Source organism: Lissotriton helveticus, chromosome 3_1, assembly GCF_964261635.1.
Source record: "Lissotriton helveticus chromosome 3_1, aLisHel1.1, whole genome shotgun sequence".
Classification (NCBI taxonomy): domain Eukaryota; kingdom Metazoa; phylum Chordata; class Amphibia; order Caudata; family Salamandridae; genus Lissotriton; species Lissotriton helveticus.
Window position 1 is genome coordinate 410,530,378 of NC_136061.1, and position 23,325 is coordinate 410,553,702.

A 23,325-nucleotide genomic window follows, 5' to 3' on the forward strand; every position below is an offset into this window, starting at 1 on the left:
CAAAACATGTCGAGTAAGGTGTCATACGAATTGGAATACTAACCCCTCGCCAATTCTGGCGACGGGGTTAGCATTCCACCCTCCTAGAGGGACACGACATGCATGTAACCTATAACCCGGTTAAAAGTCAGACAGAGCCTTAGCATCCACAAAATGGATGCTGCCACCGAGACACAAGTCTGCCCTCCTGCTGCTGGGAGTCCTCCCAGAGCAGGAGATAAGGACAAAGGGTTTCCTGCCAGGGGCGGTGCCAGCACCGTCCCAGACAGGGTTTTGTGTATTGTAGGTAGGCAGGGCTTCAGAGGAAGGTGACTGCACGTGGCACCCCGGTGCTCACTGTGCATAGGCTGGCTTAAATCAGTTCCAGGGACACTCCAGACCCTGTGCTGGGGAAAAGCCCGCCAAGGAAGTGGGTGTAACCACCCCCCTCCTGGTCCCACCCCTAGGGCAGGACTTAGTCGCGTGCCAGCCCCCTTTTCCACGATAAAGGTAGAGACTGGCCCCCTTCCAAATCAGATCATCTTTGGAATCAAGATACCACTTTCCACGAAAGGACTTCACGATTTCTTCCTCAAGATTCTCCCTTGTGACTAAGGAGTAGTCACCCTGCATCCGCAGGCACCATCTAAGAACACTGCGGTCTGCTGCACGTCCTTCCTCCGGAATCCGACTGCCCAGCTCGACGAGACCCGGCTTCCCTGGCACCTCTGACCTCTACCCACCTCTACAGCACAGCTGAGAAACGTGGGTGTGACGAGACCTCGAGGGACCGGCCATCGCCAAGACTGCACGACTTCTGCACAGCAAGCCCACCGAGTAATTTCCTGGTGAGTGCTTTGGGGTCCGAGAAGCCCCCACCCTGAGCAGCTCCAGCACCGAAGAGCAGCCCCCCAGCATCTCCACGATCGGCGTGGGGCCCTTCTGCTTTTTGCTGCTCATCGCGTTGTTTGGCTACTAGCCCGCTGGCTTGTGGCCTTCCGAACGACGCCCGACGACAACACTGCTGCTGGTCTGGTTGCTCCAGACTGGCCCTTGCTTCCCTCCATCGGAGAAGTACCCTGGACCCTCCTGGTCCGGTTAAGACACCATTTTAGGTCCACCGCGTGGGCCTTGCATTTGCCAAGAATTGTTGCCCAATCCTGGGTCCAGCGACGTCGACAGCAAGAACCTTCGTGGGACAGCTCGCACCTCCATCCTGGTCGCCGACAACGCCTCCTGGTCCGAGAGACTGCAGAGCCCAGCAGCGCCCACTCACCTGACTGCGGTGACTTCGCCCGGTGCCATCCTGGTGCCCACTTAATCACTGGCTAGTGATTCAAGAACTTGGTCCCCTCTGCTTTCAGGTTTTCTTCTTCCTTGATCCAGGCTTGGATCCATCGAACTTTTCTTCACTGGTCGCCTGCCAGCAACTTCCTTCTTCCAGGCTCCTGGTCCGGCAACGAGATTCCCGACGTCTTTTCAGACCTATGCAGCTGCAGCCCCTGGGCTAGGTAACTTCGGCACTTCGGTGTCCCAGCATAGCCTCACTATCCAAGGGTCAGGATCCACTGTCGTTTTCTCCCTACCAGGTCGGGTTCGCCCGTGAACACTAACTTTGTGAAATTCAGCCTCCATAGACTTTGTCCCGCATCCCGCGTGAGAGTGCACACTCTGCACCCGAGTCCCCTAGGCCTCCTAGAAGTAATCTAACGATTCTATAGTCAAGTCCTAGCGATTCCAAAGCCTATTAGTACTGTACTTACCTGCTAGTAATTTCGCATTCCACTTTTAGAGTATATGGTTTTTCGTGCCCCTCGGGCATTTGTGTATAACGTGCTAACTTAAGTATTTTCATAAGAGTTTTGTTGTGTGCTTAGCACCCTGTCCTCATAAAGAGTACAGGGTTGTTGTGATTCTAATAAATACATTGTTTATTTTCATAACACTTGTGTGGTGTCCTTTCACTGGGTGTTCAAGGGGTAATGTGATGGTAAAACAGCTGGCTTAACGCGCCCTCTAGAGTCTTAGCCTTAGACTGCTCGTATCCATGCTACTAGGATAGCTGGTCTATAAGGTTGACTTACAACCAATCATCAATAAGGGTTGTTTGGACTGATATATAGTGATCACTAGAATAGTGAACACTGCACATCAGGCCAACTTCTCACATTGGTGAGCAGCGGTTGGGATTTGAGCTTGCTGTTGTTTTACCACACATGCCCTAAGAATATCTTGTGAAAGATCACATAAGTACTAAAGGTACATATAACTTAGCTTAGAATACTCGGAGTTCTACTGAACCAGCTGTCGTAGCTCCTAGGGCTTAGTACACCCTAAACTACAACTCTAGCAAGGGATCAGTAGGCAAACATATAGTGTAGGTAAGTGCACCACTTACACCTCACTAGAAAAGCATGTCTACCCAGGGAGAATCTACTGAGACTCCCCTGGTCAGTGTTGACCCTCCACAGGTCACTTCAAGATATGCAGCTCTCAGTTTCCAGGAGATGAGACAGATCTGTGTCTCCAGAAAACTGAAGCAGGGGTCTAACCCCACCATTCCCTTTCTGATAGGTCTCTTAGAGACATATGATGCCAGAAAGCTTTCTCAGTTACATGAGAACATGCCAGCCTTAGAGGGAACCTCTGGGGATCCAGACCTCCCCAACACTGCTACTGCAGTTGAGGAGGATCAGGAGGAACTCCCTGGGGATGAGGTAGACAAAGGTCTTGAGGTAGTCAGAAGGCTAACCAGGGCCAACTTAGACTTACTTGGGCTAGGATCTGGGGGACCCCCAGTACTAACCCGAAGTGGGCCTAACCTTGGAGTTAGGAGAGATAGATCTCTTTCTAGGGACTCCAATAGATCTCTGCACTCTAATGCCTCTTCTCAGGGGAGAAGGAATCCTCCACAGAGGAGATTTACTTCCCCTCAGAGAAGGGAGCATGAAGCTAGGATGAGACAAGCTGAACTGAGGATTGAAAGGGAAGAAATTGCCCTGGCCAAAGAGAAGCTTGCCCTGGCAAGAGAGCAGCAGATGAGTGGGTTAGCTCCCACTGGTGGCAGCAATCTCCCAAGAGATAGAGAGAAGGGTTTAGATACTAAACACCTGACTAAGATAGTGCCCCCTTTAAGCAAGGGGATGATATCCAGAAATGGATGGCTGCTCTGGAGAGGGCCTGCACTGTGCAGTGCATTCCCCAGAGTCAGTGGGCAGCTATACTGTGGCTCTCCTTTGATGGTAAAGGTAGAGATAAGCTCCTCACTACAAGAGTAGAGGATGCTAACAATTACCAGGTCCTGAAGAATACACTGGTTGATGGGTTTGGTTTAACCACTGAGCAGTACAGGTTGCTGTTCAGAGACACCCAGAAAACTCAGTCTCAGGACTGGTCTGACTTTGTGGATTGTGCCACTAAGGCTTTGGAGGGCTGGTTGCTGGGTAGCAAGGTTACAGATTACACAGGATTGTATAATCTAATGATGAGAGAACAAATTTTAAACAATTGTCAGAACCAGTTGTTGCACCAGCACCTTGTTGATTCAGATCTGACCTCTCCCCAAGAATTGGGAAAGAAGGCAGACAAATGGGTCAGGACAAGGATCAAGCAGAACCAGAACCAGAACCAGGGTGGTCAGAAGAAAGCAGACCAGAAGGGTAATGTTAAGAATGAGCAAAATGACCAGAAGTCTTCACCAGGTCCCCAACAAACCAAAGAGGGTGGGGGTCAGGCTTCCCAGAAGAAGAAGACTCAAGAAGGCCAGTCAAAAAGGTGGTGCCAGTACTGTAAAAGTAAATCTCACTGGTTTAGTGAGTGCACCAAAAGAGGAGGACAAACTCCTGCCACTACAGCCCCTAAGGCAACTGCACCCCCTAGTACAGTCAGTAGTGGTAGTGTACCTCCCAAGGCATTAGTTGGGTTAACCTTGGGTACTGAGGGGTCTGACAACTTAGTTGGCACACTCACTCAGGCTGTCCTTGTCTGTACAGGGGATATGGATATGTCCCCTGAAATAAGTCCCAATACTTTGGGCAAATACAGGCAGACACCTTTGATAAATGGCAAAATGGCTCAGGCCTATAGGGACACTTGTGCCAGTGTCACCATGGTGACACCTAACTTTGTGGACCCTGGACAGATCATGCCAGGTACTGATTTCCTGGTGACCAATGCCAGCAATGTCACTACTAGTCATAGTGTGGCAATTGTGGCTTTCTCCTGGGGTGGAGTGAAGGGACAAAAGAAAGTTGTAGTCAGTTCAGACCTCCCAGTTGATTGTTTGTTGGGCAATGATTTGGAGTCATCACAATGGTCAGAAGTGGAGCAGAGGACTCACATGGAGATGTTAGGCTTGCCAGCACATGTGCTTGCTGTGACTAGGTCACAGGCCAGAAGATGCCCCACTGAACAGGTGCTGGATCCTGAAATTATGGACCAGACACCTTCCAAGAAGAAGAGCAGTAAGGGTAAGGCTTTGCCTTCCCCCTTGCCCCAGGTTGAGGATCAAGTCTCTGAGGAGGCTGATCTGGAAGAGCTGAGGGAAACTGAGCCTAAAGAGCTTGAACTTGATCAAGTTGAGTTTCTGGGCTCAGGGGGACCCTCCAGAGCAGACCTGGGGAAGGAACAGTTGAGCTGCCCTTCCCTTGAACCCCTCAGACAGCAGGCTGCTGCTGAGGCTGCAGGGAATGCCACAGGTGCCCACAGGGTATACTGGGAAGATGGACTCCTGTACTCTGAGTCAAGAGACCCCAAGCCTGGTGCAACCAGGAGGCTGGTCATCCCCTTGTCTCTGAGAGGTTTCCTTCTCACCTTGGCCCATGAGATTCCCCTTGCAGGTCACTTAGGTCAGACAAAGACTTGGGACAGGCTTGTCTCACACTTTCACTGGCCCCATATGAATGAGAATACCAAGGAGTTTTGTCGCTCCTGTGTCACTTGCCAAGCCAGTGGTAAGTCAGGTGGCACAACAAAGGCCCCCCTCATACCACTACCTGTGGTGGGGGTTCCCTTTGAAAGAGTGGGGATTGACATTGTTGGTCCAATGGAACCCCAGACAGCATCAGGGCACAAGTTTATACTGGTGGTGGTGGATCATGCCACCAGGTATCCTGAGGCTATTCCCCTTAGGACCACTACAGCACCTGTAGTGGCAAGAGCCCTAGTTGGAGTGTTCTCCAGAGTGGGTTTCCCTAAGGAGGTCGTTTCTGACAGAGGTACAAACTTCATGTCAGGATATCTGACTGCAATGTGGAAGGAGTGTGGTGTGAACTACAAGTTCACCACACCCTACCACCCACAATGCAATGGGCTTGTTGAGAGATTCAACAGGACCCTGAAAGGGATGATTCATGGACTACCTGAAACTCTTAGGAGAAGATGGGATGTCCTGATCCCCTGCCTCTTGTTTGTTTACAGAGAGGTCCCACAGAAGGGGGTTGGCTACAGCCCTTTTGAGCTTCTGTATGGACATCCTGTAAGAGGACCCCTGTGTTTGGTGAAGGAAGGATGGGAGAGACCTCTCAAAAAGCCTGCAACCAACATAGTGGACTATGTACTTGGTCTCCGCTCCAGGATGGCTGAGTATATGGAAAAGGCATCCAAAAACCTTGAGGCCAGCCAAGAACTTCAAAAAGCTTGGCATGACCAAAATGCTGTTCTGACTGTGTACCAGCCAGGACAGAAGGTGTGGGTGCTGGAGCCAGTGGCCCCAGCAGCTCTGAAAGACAAATGGTCTGGGCCCCACACCATCATTGAGCAAAAGGGAGAGGTTACCTACTTGGTGGACCTTGGAACTCCCAGGAGCCCTCTCAGAGTGCTCCATGTTAACAGGCTCAAGGCATATGTTGACAGGAAGGACATGAGCTTGCTCATGGCCACAGATGAGGGACAGGAGGAAGAGAGTGACCCTCTCCCAGACCTGCTCACTCAGAATCCTGATGATGGATCAGTTGATGGTGTTGTCTTTTGTGGCAGCCTCACTGAACATCAGCAACAGGATTGCAGGCAAGTTCTGCAATCCTACAGACATATGTTCTCTCTGACACCCAGCCAAACTGATTGGTGTACCCATGATGTTGACACTGGAGACAGTCTGCCTGTCAAGAGTAAAATCTACAGGCAGCCTGATCATGTTAGAGACTGCATCAAAACTGAAGTGCAGAAAATGTTGGAGCTGGGAGTCATTGAGCCCTCAGATAGCCCTTGGGCTAGCCCAGTAGTTCTAGTGCCAAAGCCTCACACCCAGGGTGGTAAGAGAGAGATGAGGTTTTGCGTAGACTACAGAGGCCTCAATGCAGTCACTAAGACTGATGCCCACCCAATTCCAAGAGCAGATGAACTTATAGATAAATTGGCTTCTGCCAAATTCTTAAGTACATTTGATTTGACAGCTGGGTATTGGCAAATCAGGTTAGCTGAGGAGGCCAAACCCAAGACAGCATTTTCTACCCCTGGTGGGCATTATCAGTTTGTGGTAATGCCCTTTGGTTTGAAAAATGCACCTGCCACCTTCCAAAGGTTGGTGAATCAAGTCCTCACTGGGCTGGATGACTTCTGTGCAGCTTATCTTGATGATATTGCTGTCTTTAGCTCCACCTGGGAGGATCACCTGGTCCACCTGAGGAAAGTGTTAGAGGCTCTGCAAAAGGCAGGCCTCACTATCAAGGCCACAAAGTGCCAGATAGGGCAGACACAGGTTGTATACCTGGGCCACCTTGTAGGTGGAGGCCAGGTTCAGCCACTGGAGAGTAAGATACAGGCCATCAAGGACTGGACTCCTCCAATCACCCAGACTCAAGTTCGAGCTTTCTTGGGCCTGACTGGGTACTATAGGAAGTTTGTCAGAAATTATGGGTCCATAGTGACCCCTCTTAATGACCTGACAAGCAAGAAGATGCCAAAGAAAGTTCAGTGGACAGCAAGCTGTCAGAAAGCATTCAATGACCTAAAGCAGGCCATGTGCACAGCACCTATCCTAAAGAGTCCAGATTACTCCAAGCCATTCATTGTCCAAACAGATGCTTCTGAGTTGGGTGTGGGGGCTGTTCTGTCTCAACTGAATTTTGATGGCAATGATCAGCCTATTGCTTTCATTAGCAGAAGGTTGACACCCAGAGAGAAAAATTGGTCAGCTATTGAGAGGGAGGCCTTTGCTGTGGTCTGGGCCCTGAAGAGGCTGAGGGCCTACTTGTTTGGCACTCACTTCACCATTCAGACAGACCATAAGCCCCTCTTGTGGCTAAATCAGATGAAGGGTGAAAACCCCAAACTGCTTAGGTGGTCCATTTCCCTACAGGGGATGGATTTTACAGTGGAGCATAGACCTGGTACTGATCACAGCAATGCTGATGGGCTCTCCAGGTATTTCCACTTAGAGCAAGAAGACTCACCTGGTCAAGGTTAGTTTATTGTCCCAAAGTTTGGGGGGGGGTCATGTAGGAGAGTAGGGTCTGCAATCCTATGATCACCCAGATTTTTGCTTTTTGCTGCACTGGTTTACGACTTTCCCTGGCTGTGGGCCTGCTAATCAGACCCACAGCCTAGCTGTTCTCTCTATCCAAATTGTACTCAGGTACTGAATTGGCACTGGGCCCTCCAAGTCCCTGTACCCAGGGCTGAGGTGTACCCAGAAGTCTCCCAGGGGCTGAAGCATGTATTATGCCACCCCTGGGCTGACTAACTAAACTGGCACAACTGGCTGCACGACAGCTGGGGCAAGGTGGTGTACTCACCCTTTGCTTTAGATATAGTATACCTATATCTAACCCTAAAATGGACACACAGATCTCCTATCAGTCACTCCTATGGCAGGCCTTAACAATCCTGAAGGCAGAGTGCTTGGAATCGTGTGAGCTGGTGCTCTGGCATGAGCTGAGCCTGTCTGCGGCTTTCGGGATCTATCCCTTAGCCGTTTCCATGATATCGCATACCATATACTCTTAAGTGCATTATAATCGTCGCGGTTAAATGCCAACTCTGGTATCGCTTTATCAAAACATGTCGAGTAAGGTGTCATACGAATTGGAATACTAACCCCTCGCCAATTCTGGCGACGGGGTTAGCATTCCACCCTCCTAGAGGGACACGACATGCATGTAACCTATAACCCGGTTAAAAGTCAGACAGAGCCTTAGCATCCACAAAATGGATGCTGCCACTGAGACACAAGTCTGCCCTCCTGCTGCTGGGAGTCCTCCCAGAGCAGGAGATAAGGACAAAGGGTTTCCTGCCAGGGGCGGTGCCAGCACTGTCCCAGACAGGGTTTTGTGTATTGTAGGTAGGCAGGGCTTCAGAGGAAGGTGACTGCACGTGGCACCCCGGTGCTCACTGTGCATAGGCTGGCTTAAACCAGTTCCAGGGACACTCCAGACCCTGTGCTGGGGAAAAGCCCGCCAAGGAAGTGGGTGTAACCACCCCCCTCCTGGTCCCACCCCTAGGGCAGGACTTAGTCGCGTGCCAGCCCCCTTTTCCACGATAAAGGTAGAGACTGGCCCCCTTCCAAATCAGATCATCTTTGGAATCAAGATACCACTTTCCACGAAAGGACTTCACGATTTCTTCCTCAAGATTCTCCCTTGTGACTAAGGAGTAGTCACCCTGCATCCGCAGGCACCATCTAAGAACACTGCGGTCTGCTGCACGTCCTTCCTCCGGAATCCGACTGCCCAGCTCGACGAGACCCGGCTTCCCTGGCACCTCTGACCTCTACCCACCTCTACAGCACAGCTGAGAACCGTGGGTGTGACGAGACCTCGAGGGACCGGCCATCGCCAAGACTGCACGACTTCTGCACAGCAAGCCCACCGAGTAATTTCCTGGTGAGTGCTTTGGGGTCCGAGAAGCCCCCACCCTGAGCAGCTCCAGCACCGAAGAGCAGCCCCCCAGCATCTCCACGATCGGCGTGGGGCCCTTCTGCTTTTTGCTGCTCATCGCGTTGTTTGGCTACTAGCCCGCTGGCTTGTGGCCTTCCGAACGACGCCCGACGACAACACTGCTGCTGGTCTGGTTGCTCCAGACTGGCCCTTGCTTCCCTCCATCGGAGAAGTACCCTGGACCCTCCTGGTCCGGTTAAGACGCCATTTTAGGTCCACCGCGTGGGCCTTGCATTTGCCAAGACTTGTTGCCCAATCCTGGGTCCAGCGACGTCAACAGCAAGAACCTTCGTGGGACAGCTCGCACCTCCATCCTGGTCGCCGACAACGCCTCCTGGTCCGAGAGACTGCAGAGCCCAGCAGCGCCCACTCACCTGACTGCGGTGACTTCGCCCGGTGCCATCCTGGTGCCCACTTAATCACTGGCTAGTGATTCAAGAACTTGGTCCCCTCTGCTTTCAGGTTTTCTTCTTCCTTGATCCAGGCTTGGATCCATCGAACTTTTCTTCACTGGTCGCCTGCCAGCAACTTCCTTCTTCCAGGCTCCTGGTCCGGCAACGAGATTCCCGACGTCTTTTCAGACCTATGCAGCTGCAGCCCCTGGGCTAGGTAACTTCGGCACTTCGGTGTCCCAGCATAGCCTCACTATCCAAGGGTCAGGATCCACTGTCGTTTTCTCCCTACCAGGTCGGGTTCGCCCGTGAACACTAACTTTGTGAAATCTAGCCTCCATAGACTTTGTCCCGCATCCCGCGTGAGAGTGCACACTCTGCACCCGAGTCCCCTAGGCCTCCTAGAAGTAATCTAACGATTCTATAGTCAAGTCCTAGCGATTCCAAAGCCTATTAGTACTGTACTTACCTGCTAGTAATTTCGCATTCCACTTTTAGAGTATATGGTTTTTCGTGCCCCTCGGGCATTTGTGTATAACGTGCTAACTTAAGTATTTTCATAAGAGTTTTGTTGTGTGCTTAGCACCCTGTCCTCATAAAGAGTACAGGGTTGTTGTGATTCTAATAAATACATTGTTTATTTTCATAACACTTGTGTGGTGTCCTTTCACTGGGTGTTCAAGGGGTAATGTGATGGTAAAACAGCTGGCTTAACGCGCCCTCTAGAGTCTTAGCCTTAGACTGCTCGTATCCATGCTACTAGGATAGCTGGTCTATAAGGTTGACTTACAACCAATCATCAATAAGGGTTGTTTGGACTGATATATAGTGATCACTAGAATAGTGAACACTGCACATCAGGCCAACTTCTCACAGTCCTTATATATCAGAAGGCAGAGGCAGAGTACATTAACTGTTGGTTATGCAATGTGGCCCAAGAACTGCAGCGCGATGTCGCAGAGTCCACATTGTGCACCGCGGCGTGTATCTAGTGGGCGGGAACAGCACGGCCAGCTATAGGGGAAGTGCGGGAGCCAGCGGCCAAGGGATTCAATTCCATGGCCAAGCAGCAAAGTGGGGGCAGAGTCACACACACTCGCACACTCCGGGTACTCACTGCGGATGAGCCTGGGCCCACTCAGCCTCGGGCGTGCACCTCCACCCCCTCGCAGTCAGCAACGCTAATCCAGCACAGTCCACTCGAGCAGGGGACACACGGTCAACAACAGAGAGTCTGGAGCGGCGGACCGCCAGAAAGAGTCGGGTCCCGGCTCCGCATCGTTCCCACGCCGGTGTGGGCCTCACTTCGGCCTTAGCTCCCGCTCCGCAGCAGTGTTTCTCCGGAATTGCTGGCCCACGGTACACGCTGTCTGGATTCCAAGATTTGTGCTCAGCTCGATCACCAAGCGGGGCAGGCAGAAAGCCTCCACTAGCCGCCTGTGCCGCAGGGGGGAACAGCAAGCCAAGCCCAGCTCCGTGCGCACCCGGCCACCAGCAGCTCTGCTGGGTGTCGGTCACCCACAGCTAGTCACTCCTGGCAGTTATGGAGAGGCGGGCCCTCGTTGATGCCAGTAGCTCCAGCCGCTGGGAGTCAATGCAGTTACCTACTAGAGCCAAGGAATTGCCTGGAAAGCACCTGGAGCCCCAGCCGCGACCTCTGTCTCTCACGTGGCCGCCATGTTGCTCCGGCGTCTGTGCATCAACGCTCATTTCACTTGACCAGCAGGGCCCCCAGACACAGCTGTACAGCACGAAATGGTTATGTAGCAGTTATAGACGAGCTGCCCTACCTAATTTGGCTCTGATGCAGCTCAGGGAACAGGATATTATAAGGATAGTGGCGGAGGCGGTAGAGCTGCACTACGGTGTGGCCATTTTGCCATGCACCATCTAGCGCCTCCTCCTCATCCTGAATCTTGCGTTTTTTAGGTGGCTTTGTGTGAATATGGCCATTCTCAGGATTAATATGTAGCTTATTTTACTTAGGAACTGGTGTTAATGAAATAATGTCCACTTTCGGATCCAAAGGATTCTCTTTCTGCTCCAGCACCGAAGCTTTCGGTGCTGGTGTCTTTGATGCCGGAGGAAGCTGCCTTTTTGGCGCGGAAGGTTTTGGCTCTGAAGGTTGCTTGGTTTCTGACACAGAGGATTTCTGCACCAAGCCGGATTTATGTGTGGAACCGGAGGGCTTCGGTTTAAAGGAGGACTTCTGATGACTCGGGACCGAGCCAGAAGGTTTGAGCGGTTGTTTCGGAGCCGAGCCCGGAGGTGGGGCATCGGAAACATCATCTCGGTTCCGACCTTGGCCAGGATGTAGAGGTGGTTCTGAAGCGTTGGTTTTTTTTGTCAGAGTTTGTTGGGGCAATGGGTCTTCTGTACTCATGTCACCTTATCCCTGCGGCAGTTCTTCGACATCAAAGTCTATCTCGAGCTCCGATTCAGAGTCTTGTTTGGAGAAAGCTTCCTCCTGCTCTGCCGCTGAAGCATCGATGTCTTCTTAGCAGGAACCTTGGCCGAAGATGTCCGGCGTATATTCGATGCTCTGACGCTGCATCTCTCGATGTCGAACCCGATAATCTCAAAGAGTTTTCTTTGATCGGAACGATCTGCAAGCATCGCAGGTTTCTTCTTTGTGCTCGGCAGACAAGCACAAGTTGCAACACTTAGTGTGAGTCGGTGCGCAGATACATTGCGTGGCACAGAGGTTAAAATTTAAATGGAGTCCAATCCATCGACGGAGAGCTGACTCAGTGTGGGTAGGCCCTAAGGCCGTGCACAAAGCTTTCCGATTGAAAAATCTATTCTGTTGTCGAAACAATATGCAGAGAAGTGGGAACGCATACGAAACAATACAATCGAGGGTAGAGAGGATTGCGCGTCGAGGGGAACCCGTAGAAATTTTTGAACCGGAGCGCAGCAATACACGACCGAACCTGATGACGGAAAAAACACAATCTAACAATGGAGTCGATGCCCATGCGACTATCACCGAAAGGAGGAGTCACCTTACCTTGTGATATGGAAAGAATTTGTCAAAGATAAACAAGTTGCAAACATCCGGACTCAACACTAGATAGCAGGAGTATGCAAAGCATTTGCATCTACAGCACACATGCCTCGAACATATAAAAATGAAAGGTGTCAAGTCCACTAGCATCTTGGGGAGTGTTGAAGTCAGGATCCATAGCGATAGACTGCCCATCTCCATCATCAAGAGTATGGTCGGCAGTCCTCCAGAGGTTCAAAAAATAATCCTCCACCAGGCATTGTGCTTCCTGACTGGACCTATTCAAAGGAGTGTGGAGATTAATTAATGTTAATGGATCTGAATCTGAAGTTGGCGGAGTTGGAAGTGGAGCCTGGGGAGGTATTTAATAGTGGTACCAGTGGAGACAGCAGAGGTGCCAGTGAAGGTTGGTCGGGAACCGATAGTGAAGATCCCAGGAAAGAGTAGGCCGCATTGGTTAGGAACCAGGAGCCAAAGTTTGGTCAGAGCCATAGAAATAATAAGCAAGGGGAGAAAGGGGGCCAATGGGGGCCAGGGAAAAGCCTGCCGTCATCATCCCCAAAGGTAAACCTATAGGTACCAATTCCAGTTCTGAGGAAGATTCTGTAGATGTGTGATGTATTCCTATAGGTACTGTATCGATTCCCCTATTCCTAACCCTGGTCTGGTTAATAATTAACTAGCAGCCATCTAACGGTGCAAAAACCGTTATCTGATTAAGCCACACCACGGCACAGAAGCGCGTTATCTGATTAGGTCATAACGCATGCCATCTAATTAGACAAGCGATATTCCTCCAGCCCCTGATAAGGCATACGGAGTTCTCAAAACAAATCAAACCTACAGCGACCTGGGAAATTCCCATAACCATTGTTTTGATTTCACCGAGAACTTCAGCAAAAGAATGTGCGAACGAGCCCGTTCATATGACATCCTTATTGACGTATATATGTCCATCCTTACGTCAATCTCGGCACCTTTCAGGTATAAATATTACCGACATTGCCTTAAGCAAACATATGCGGTGGTGACGAGATCGGAGCAGCGAGACGTGCTGAGGAGCCCAGCAGAGAGCGAAGCCCACAGGCGCTGCCCCGCCTTCCTGACGCGCTGAGAACGAGACGCTGCCTTTCTCCTGCTGAGAAATCCAGCTCCGGCGCTTCCAAGCAGCCCTCGCAGGCAGCTGGAATATCAAGACCCGGGATAAGAGATACCAGCCCTCCATCATTCTAGATCTCAGGTACAGAACTGAATAACCCCTTGCAGAGAATTCTCGAATCAGTCCCTTGGCAAACAAACTTAACTTAAACTGCTACTTATCTACTCCCGCCCACGTATTAGGCTTAGGTCAGGTACACTGGGGTAGGCGTGGTTAGAAGCACCAGTTGAGTACGATTAGTCAAATGTATATATGTATGTATATATTTTATCCATTTTAAAGTATCATATGGCTCAGAAACCATATCAATGCTTTTACAGTATTATTTTATAATTCTGTCTTTACTGTATGCACTTTACTTAACTACAAGTATTGCAATAATAGCGATTCATTTCTCTTGTATGAGAAAAGAGACTGATCAATAAATAACATCTTTTATTGAACACGCCAGTCTCTTCCTTTTCTCTACAATCTGGTGAAAATAAGAATGCACTGAACTGACTGAGTAAAATAAGTTGTCTTTTGTTTTCACACGACTCTAGAGATACACTCTTGATTAGGGGAGAGCAAAGTTGTCATGTTCTATGGTTGTCAGAAACTAAATCCCTTCTTGTCTATCCAGGGATGTTAAAATCCTCCTTGCCTATTCGAGAAAGTTTCTAGTGAACTCTGAGCTAGCTGGCACAAACACAAAACTTTAAGTCTAATATCGTCGGTAGAAGACCTAGTTAACCTCTGCCCTAGGTCTATACTATTGAAGATATTATTCCAATGCGCAGAGCCTATTGGGATAATAGGAACGAAGATATTACACCTTGTCTATGTTCGTGGCACAACGTCACTGATTTTATAGAAGGGTCCAGTTTAGTGTCTAATAATACTTCTGTTTAATACTGAACAGCTTGATAAAAATCACATGGCTTGCGCATATTGTAGATCTATAGAATTGTGCACTGTTTATATTTTTACTTTCTTGGCGCTAGTCTGTTTTCCGCACCATAGACTTCGTCTATGTTTATGGCACAACGTCATAAGATGCTGCTCTGCCCGCCCTCGGCGCTTCCAGGGGCAGAGTCAGCACAGGCACTTGACGGACAAACACGTGGGTAAGTGAACAACCTCCCCGCCCCAGTCACTCGCTGGGCTCCCCGAACTCACGCACTGTGCTTATTGCTTACAGCAAAGACCACTCCTCATAGCGGCTCTATGCACCCTGAAGTGGAGAATCTCTCCGAACAATCAGGTATTTTACCGCGTAGTCCCGCAAACGATTTAAATATGTATTAGTTGCACAGTATTATCGAACAGCTATGACCAAGCAGCTTAGAAATGAGCCTAACCGCTAACACATTAGACAACTAAACTTAGAAGATAGACAAATTATGAATATCACAGAGATTGCCACAATGACAAAATGTTTATTACATAAAATTGCATATTACACATGAAATGTTGAATACAAATGATACCTATTAGGAGAGCCAGACTAACAGAGCTCACTATTAGCTTCCTAGCGTCAAAAATGATGTATAGAAATTTGAGCGTTCGTGTTCCGATTGAGACCATTACCACCTTGTTTTCCCTCCCCCTTTTCCGTCTTCACCTCTCACGTATAGTTTGAGTGCATTGAGTACTATGCACCTTTTGAAAAACGGCACCTTTCAATTAGAAGTGTGTGTCTGAGACTGTGACACAATTGACCAGTCAAGTATGCCTATTATACATATATGAATGGTATGATGTTTTGTTTTGTGTTTCCAATATACAGGAAAATGAATCTGTGATTGCCTATAAGCACATGAATACTGCACAAGTTGTGTAAGTAAATCCCCCCCTGTTTTTGTATTTGTCCTGACGAAAGCTCTACAGACCCGGCTGGGCCAATAGGAGCTGAAACATGTCGACTTTTATCAACAAATCAACAAATCATATATGATAATCTAGTTACACGATTATCGAATATACCAAGTTATTTTTAGTCAACAGTTTTCACCCTTTCTAATAAATTCGCCTTTGGTGATTAAACTGTTTTTTACAATTTCCCTCGTAGTTTGGCCTTGTGACTCTCTCCATTTGGAAGTGCCACTCCTGATCTCTGGACACTTCTACACCTTCCAGAGGTGCCTCGGGTGAGGCAGGCATACTTTACTTTTGACCACCCAATGACTATGCCATGACGCTAGATGAGGGGCGGAAAAACAAATATACCGCATCGTTATATTCTTCGGCGTCTATGAGGGTTGTCAAAATAGAACCAATGGTTCGTGTAGATACAAGTGTCCTTTTCTCATTTTGATTACCATACACCAAAGGTCCGCCTGCATCTAAATTCGGCAGGCCGACTTTTGTGTTGGCAGTCATCATACTCAATCGCTGTTGCAATAGGCCCTATGTCGTTAATGTGATCTGAAGAGTAAGAGCTTGAAATTAGGAACCCTTCAGCAGGCTGGCCTCTAAAGTTAACTGAGGAGGAAGAGGAGGAAATATGGCTTCGGAGGCTTTTATGTTCTCACGTGAAGCATGAACAAAGAGGGGTCTTTGTAAAGTTGGCCTTAAGAGTGGTCTACTGATTGTTCTGTGTCTCGATTTGAAATGGATGTGAAACACGGAGGACTGCTGAGATTCTGCTTTAATCTTCTCCTTTTCTTGGGGCTTCTGGATAGTTGCTGCCAGCATCCTCGGCGGAACCGAAAAAAGTATGGATAGGTAATAGTACTTCTCAGTTCAGACTTTAATATCTCTAGGGAAGTGGGCCTGCAACTAGTCACTGGTATGAGACCTGAGGCCAAGCAATTTCTCACCAGGGAGAGCGATTCAGATTCAGTGTGCTCTGTTTCAAACAATTAAAGTTGTCCTTTTAAATCCCCAGCAACTTAAGAAGGTGCAATTGGCACTCTCGTAGTGCACTTATAGTGTCGCTAGTCAATAGTACCCCATTATGGAGGAGGAACATGGCGGCCGCTAGGTAAACGGCCGCAGCCGTATTCCCCCTTTGGAGCGATAATTTCCTGCTTGCTTTGTCTACTTTGCCGATCTCATCTAGGATCATGTTTGTCTTTTAACCCTCCCCCCCCGTCTTGAAAATTACCCCGTTGTCTCTGCCGAATATGTCCCCCCGGAGCCTGGTCTGGTATCATCGGTCTCACGGATCCCCGGAGCGGGCTGGGAGAGGAGTGAGGAGTGCGAGGAGAGTGAGCGGGACGGCGCGTCCAGGGGTCGGCGCTGGCTCTGGGAGGAGGCGGCTTGGACGCGGAAGATGCGCGACTTCGCCTTCCGGGTCGTCGGGGGAAGAGCTAGTGGCGGCTTCTGTGGAGCGGAGCCAGTGAGAGGAGCTGCGAACACAAATGAAAATAAAACCATAACTGAAATAAGTAGCGAGGTGGCTTCTAAGGTAGGGAGTCGGCAATTTCTATTTTTCCCGCCCTGTGGTGGCAACAAGGGTGTCAGCCCTGGCAATTCTGTGACAGGAACCCGGCTGCATAGTGGCATACATGTTTATGCGTATGGAGGGCTAAACCCCCTACAAGGAAAAGAGGCGAAGTTAATCAGTGCTTTAATTGGGTGTATGGATATAGGAGGTGTGCTTGGCGAGGGTGCTGGAGTTGGCCCCGGTTGCCCTAGTGACAAAGAAAAGAGCTTCGACTTAATTAAAACAAATAGGTACGCACTGCGAGCCAGGGCAGTCTTTGATCCAACCAAGGCGAAGCCTGTTTATCCCCCGCGCATTTCACCCCCAGTCTCCGAAGTGAGGGTGCGCGAAAGAAGGGGCAAAGCTAAGCTGAACACTTATGAAGAGTACCTAAGTGTCAAAAATATAAAAAAGCAAGGGCAAAAGTAAAAGCGTTAAAGGAGCTGCCCCTAACATAAAAGTAACCCCTTCACTTAAAACCTATTATAAAGTAATGTCTACTACTTCCACTACCACCTGTTCCCCTCTGCCTACGCAGCCTACTCAGCCTACCCAGTCCATCCTGGCTACCGCAGCAGTAAATGCCACGGGGGTATTACTACAGGGGGTTCGGTAGCTACTCCCACGAATTCTGTTAAAGAGGGGAGCTCAGATAAGTCCTCAGCTTTGGTGGAGGCGGTGGTTGTGGTACATTCAGGTGTCAGCCTGTCAAATAGGTACTCAGCGCTCGGGGGGGATGGAACAGAAAACATCTCAATAGACTCCATAGAAATTATAAAAAGTACTGAAGCATCAAATGGAGCGCAATTAGAGCAAGCACATCATTCTGCCTCATCTGATAATGTAGGCATGGAGACCGTTGCAGATAAACCAGATGCAACCTCACGCTCACTGGCCGACATACTACTAGCTATGAAGGATAAAATCACCAGTAGGTTTACGGTATCTGAAGCCAACCAAGCGGAAATGACTAACAGATTTTTAACCTCCGAGGCTAACCAGGCAGCAATTCAAGCATCCTGTGAAGTGCTACCCAAGAGACTGTATGAGGTCACCCTTAGAACCGAGGCAATCGAGACGGAAATCCCTAAAATGAAGGAATCCATGCGTACCACTGAAGCGGAGGTGACCAAGTTGTTTGCCCAGAACAAAGAACTAAAAGAGGATCTTGAGCGCTTAGAAAATTATTCGCGCCGGAACAACTTGAGACTCCTGAATGTCCCTGGAGGGGGCGGACATTAAGGGCTTTGTAATATCTCTACTGAAGGGGACAGTGCTAAAAGACTCACCAGAAGTAGATCTGCTGCACGATATTCAGAGGGAGCACCGTGATCCCTTCAGAAGAAATCCCGCAAAGCAGAAACTTAGGAAGGTCCCGGTGAATTTTTTAACATATTCTTTGAAGGAGCAGATTTTGTCCTCCGCTTTCAAAGAAGGCTCCATACACTTTAACAGCTCCAACCCTTTTACTTTCCAAATAAGATCAGACATCTCACACATAACAGCAACGAGACAGTGGGAGTTGGGAAAAAGGCTGGAGGAGCTGAACAGTATAGGGGCCAAGGCTCAGTTGAAATTTCCAGCACTTCTACGGGTGATGTGGAACAACCACATGTACCAAATTAAAACTGAAGAAGAGGCGGATGCTCTCATAGTAAAGATCAGAGACGGGCAGGGGGGGGAAGTAGACTTAGTGGGGCTCTTTTATGTATATGACACGTACCAAGCAGGAATTTTGTAAATGTAAATGCTATAGGGGGAGAGGGCTAAATAGGCTTTTGCCTATTAGAAGGGAGGGTTTCTCAGGGACAGAGGGGGCACGGGGAGGCGGGATGGTGGGGGGCAGGGGGAACGAGGGTGGGGAGCAGTGGGAAAAAATGAAAAAATGTCGACCTCATCTCAACCTTATGCACGGACTCCTATGCCATGAAGGGGTGTCAATTCTTCCAGGTAGAACAAGGGGATGATGGGTAGTCCGGGCCTGAGGGATAGAAAGACCATCTTTATATCCGGGAATGTTCATGGGTTAAGGTGCCCCCGGAGACAGAGGCTAATCTTTAAACATCTAGAACTCTCAACCACCCAAGTCTGTATGCTGCAAGAGACACATCTGAGTTATGAAGAAAGCAGCGTAATCCTCTCCATGGTTCCCTGGGTTAAGAGCTTCTGTGCCTCACATCAGACATCTCAAAGCAGAGGGGTGCCAATTTTAATCAAACAAGGAGCTCCCTGTACTATAAAAAAAACACAATCAGACTCCACGGGAAGGTGGTTGGTAGCCCAATTGGCATTTGAAAATGTAGTTCTAACATGTGCTTCTTTCTACGGCCCCAACATCGATGATCCGATCTACATATATAAACTACAGTCGGCATTGATATTGGAATCTCCACCCTATGTCATCGGAGGGGACTTTAATGTCCTGTTGGACCCGTTAAAAGATAGATCCAACTTGAGTCACTATGTAGGAGCAGTTAAGATACGTCGAGCACTACTCAATATGACACATGATATGGACCTGATCGGCCTATGGAGGGCCCAAAAAGGCAGGGCTTTACATTCTATAGCAAAAAGCATGGTCATTCCTCAAGAATTGACTATGTCTTTTTGGACAGAATGTCAACGGATATTCTAGGGGAGATATCAGTTCTCCCGAGTCACCTTTCCGACTATGCACCTTTGAAATTTATATCTCAGAGTAAAGAGGTACAGCGGCAGCCGGTGAGATGGACCCTCAATAGGGCCAAGCTCTTAGACTCGGAGGTTGTCGAGGCAGTACAAGCTCCCTCTCTGGAATGTTTTTCTTTGAATATGGGCTCCACAACACCGGATGTTGTATGGGATTCATATAAGGTCAGGCTAAGGGAGAAACTACATGGAATAATCTGTTTTAAGAACAGGGTTGAAGCGGAGGCACTGAAGGGTATCGAGGGAAAGATAAACAACCTGGAGAAAGAAAGAAATGGATTAAGTAATAGGGACTCGGAGCGTCTCACACGAGTCTTGAAGGATCTGGATGAGGCAAGATCAGAGTATAGAGGGAAGTTAGAAGCCAAGTGTAGAGCTCAGTGGACCTCCAGAAGGATGCAGAATTTTGAATATGGGAGAAGGCAGGCGCCCTTTTGGCGTGGAAAGCGAGAACAGATCGCGTTAGAAATGATATAAAAGAACTAACCATCAATGCTAGCGGGGAAACCTCAAGTAGGATCGAGGATATGCAGTCCTGTCTCCTCTTCATTTTCTCAGAACTTATAAAGAGGACCTTGCACCTCTACCGAGTACCATTCAGTCATTCCTGAGGAATAAACATTTCCCCTCGCTGTCAGAAGAAAGCAAGAATAAACTAGATGCTCCCTTTACATTAGAGGAGATAGCCGATCAGATTAAAAAGTTTAAGAACAAAAAAGCTGCAGGCCGGACTCGCTACCAAACGAGATTTATAAACTCCTCAAAGAGGAGCTGATAAACGCAATGGGGGGAGTCACCTTTAACTCAGTTTATAGTCTAACCGGGAAGGTCCTCAAGACCTGGAAGGAGGCAACAATCGTCTTGATTTCAAAAAGCGGCAAAGACCCAAAAAAGGCGGACTCCTACCGTCCGATCTCCCTGCTGAATGCCGATTACAAAATATTTATGGGCATATTGGCAGGGAGATTGGCAAAATTGATCCCGAAGTTAATCCATCCGGATCAGAAAGGGTTTGTTGCAGGGAGACACATCCAGGAGCAGACACAGCTCTTAATAGGCAACATAGATCTGGCCATTCAGAGGACTGAAGCCTTGGCCGTAGTTGCTCTGGACGCGGCCAAGGCTTTTGATAGAGTCTGTTGGGTGTATCTCTGGGAGGTTCTGAAGGCAATGGGGTTTGGTTCTATCTTTATTCAAACCTTGCAGAACTGTTTTCAGGGTGCCTCCGCAAGAATCCTTCTAAATGGGCTACTTACACCGAGCTTTAACATCCAGAGAGGAACCAGGCAGTGGTGCCCGATCTCGCTCCTTTCATTTAATATATACATGCAACCATTGGCACAGGCGATGAGATTGGATGATCTAATCTATCCCTTTAGATCCGAACAATATAGTCCTAAAATAGCCCTCTATGCCGATGACTTAATATTGTATACGAGCGACCCCGAGGTAACGATCCCGAGGTAACGATCCAGAGGGTAGAGGAGCTTATGTGTGAATTTGGGTCTTTGGGTCTTTATCTGGGTAACAAGTCAATAAAACTAAGACAGAGGTGATGTGCTGGAACCTGGAGTGGACAGGAAGAGTCAGTGCAGAGTTGAGATATCTGGGGATTTGTATCGTCAAGGACTTGGAGAAGATACCTGAGCTTAATCTTAACAGGGTCATTAAAGAAATAGATGGCCTCTTCAGTAGATGGAGGAACCTTCCCTTAACCATTTATGGAAAAACGAACTTGGTAAAGATGGTCATTCTCCCCAAGCTGTCTTACTTATTTTCCTCTATACCATTAACATTAATGAAAAAAAGTTTGAGTAAGGCACAGAATAAGATCGGGAGCTTTGTGTGGGGTGAAAAAGGGGTCCGATTGGCGTGGAAAAAGATCAGACGCAGATTAAAGAAAGGCGGGCTAGCCCTTCCCGATGTCAGGTTATATGCTGCAGCATTCCAGTTCAAAAGCATACGGATGCTACTTGTTAAACCAGAGGAGTCAGAGTGGGGTAGGCTGCTTGGAGAAATGGCTAAAGCAGAGGGAGGAGTAGATGGTGAGGCTTTTTTATACAAGTTTGGGTCTCCAAAATTCTTTAAGCGGGCACGCCTGAAGGTTTTGAGGGCGGACCTAGAGCTATGGTATTGGCTCAGTTGTAGTTGGGGCATAGGATACTACTCGGATAATGCCCCTGTATGGGATACACCAGGAACACCGGGCTGCCTCAGAGACAGTTTGGCATTGCCCATAAGAAGGGCAGGCATCACCATATGGGCCGAGCTTGTAGACTCTGGAGGGATACACCCATGGGAATATCTAAAAGCAAAGATTGGGCCAGGGTTCTCAAGATTTAAATACCTACAGTTGGTCTCATGGTACGATGCAGAAAAGGGGGAGGTCAGTGGGAATGGAGAGATTGAAGGGCTGTGGCAATCTACCCTCCCAATTAAGAAGGAAATATCATGAACACAAAGTCCTGCGCACTCAAACAACGTATAAACAACAATGTGATAATATACAAAATCGAAAAGAAATCTGTCCAACGTCGGTTCTTGGAGTTTCATGTATATCTCCTTTTATTTGGTCATCAGATCATTGATAATTTACAGCCAGCCGACACGTGTTTCGTTGTAGGACTGTACACACACAGTTACTACAACTCTTCAGGGCCCAATTCCAGTGATACTTCCAACCCGGAAGGGTAACCGCCTTGTGTGGTGAGAGCGGTATAGTAATCACCGATATCTGTTTAAAATAATCCAAAGAACGCCAGTTAATCCGCAAATTTACGCATTCCAATATTCGGAAAATCCATTATTTTACAGCCAATTTAATATCCTTCAAGAACACACTGGTACGTGTGGTGTCTTTCTCTGCGGCCGAATCGCCCTTGCTTCACTGGCGTCTATTACCCGTGTAATAGACGCCAGTTACACGGGTAATAGACGCCAGTGAAGCAAGGGCGATTCGGCCGCAGAGAAAGACACCACACGTACCAGTGTGTTCTTGAAGGATATTAAATTGGCTGTAAAATAATGGATTTTCCGAATATTGGAATGCGTAAATTTGCGGATTAACTGGCGTTCTTTTACCCAGGTAATAGACGCCAGTGAAGCGAGGGCGATTCGGACGCAGAGAAAGACACCACACGTACCCGTGTGTTCTTGAAGGATATTAAATTGGCTGTAAAATAATGGATTTTCTGAATATTGGAATGCGTAAATTTGCGGATTAACTGGCGTTCTTTGGATTATTTTAAACAGATATTGGTGATTACTATACCGCTCTCACCACACAACGAGGTTACCCTTCCGGGTTGGAAGTATCACCGGAATTGGGCCCTGAAGAGTTGTAGTAACTGTGTGTGTACAGTCCTACAACGAAACACGAGTCGGCTGGCTGTAAATTATCCATGATCTGATGACCAAATAAAAGGAGATATACATGAAACTCCAAGAACCGACGTTGGACAGATTTCTTTTCGATTTTGTATATTATCACTAACCCTGGGCGGGCGGCTACGTTCCGTGCACGGAGTGTGCATAGTGCCGGCTTCTACGCATTTTGCGTAGCAGGCGTAGAATCCGGCACTATGCACGCTCCGCAGACGGAGCGTAGCTGGCCGCCACCCGCCTCCCTCCCGCCCTCCCTAAATACTTTAAATTAAAAGTGTAAAAGAATTAAAAGGCACTTACCTTGCCCGCCGCTGCCCGCCGCGTCCCCGGGGCTCGCTATCTTCATGGCTTCCGTCTTGTGTATCTAATGCGCATGCGCGAGCGACCGCGCATGCGCATTTCTCACGAGAAATGCGCATGCGCGGTCGCCCGCG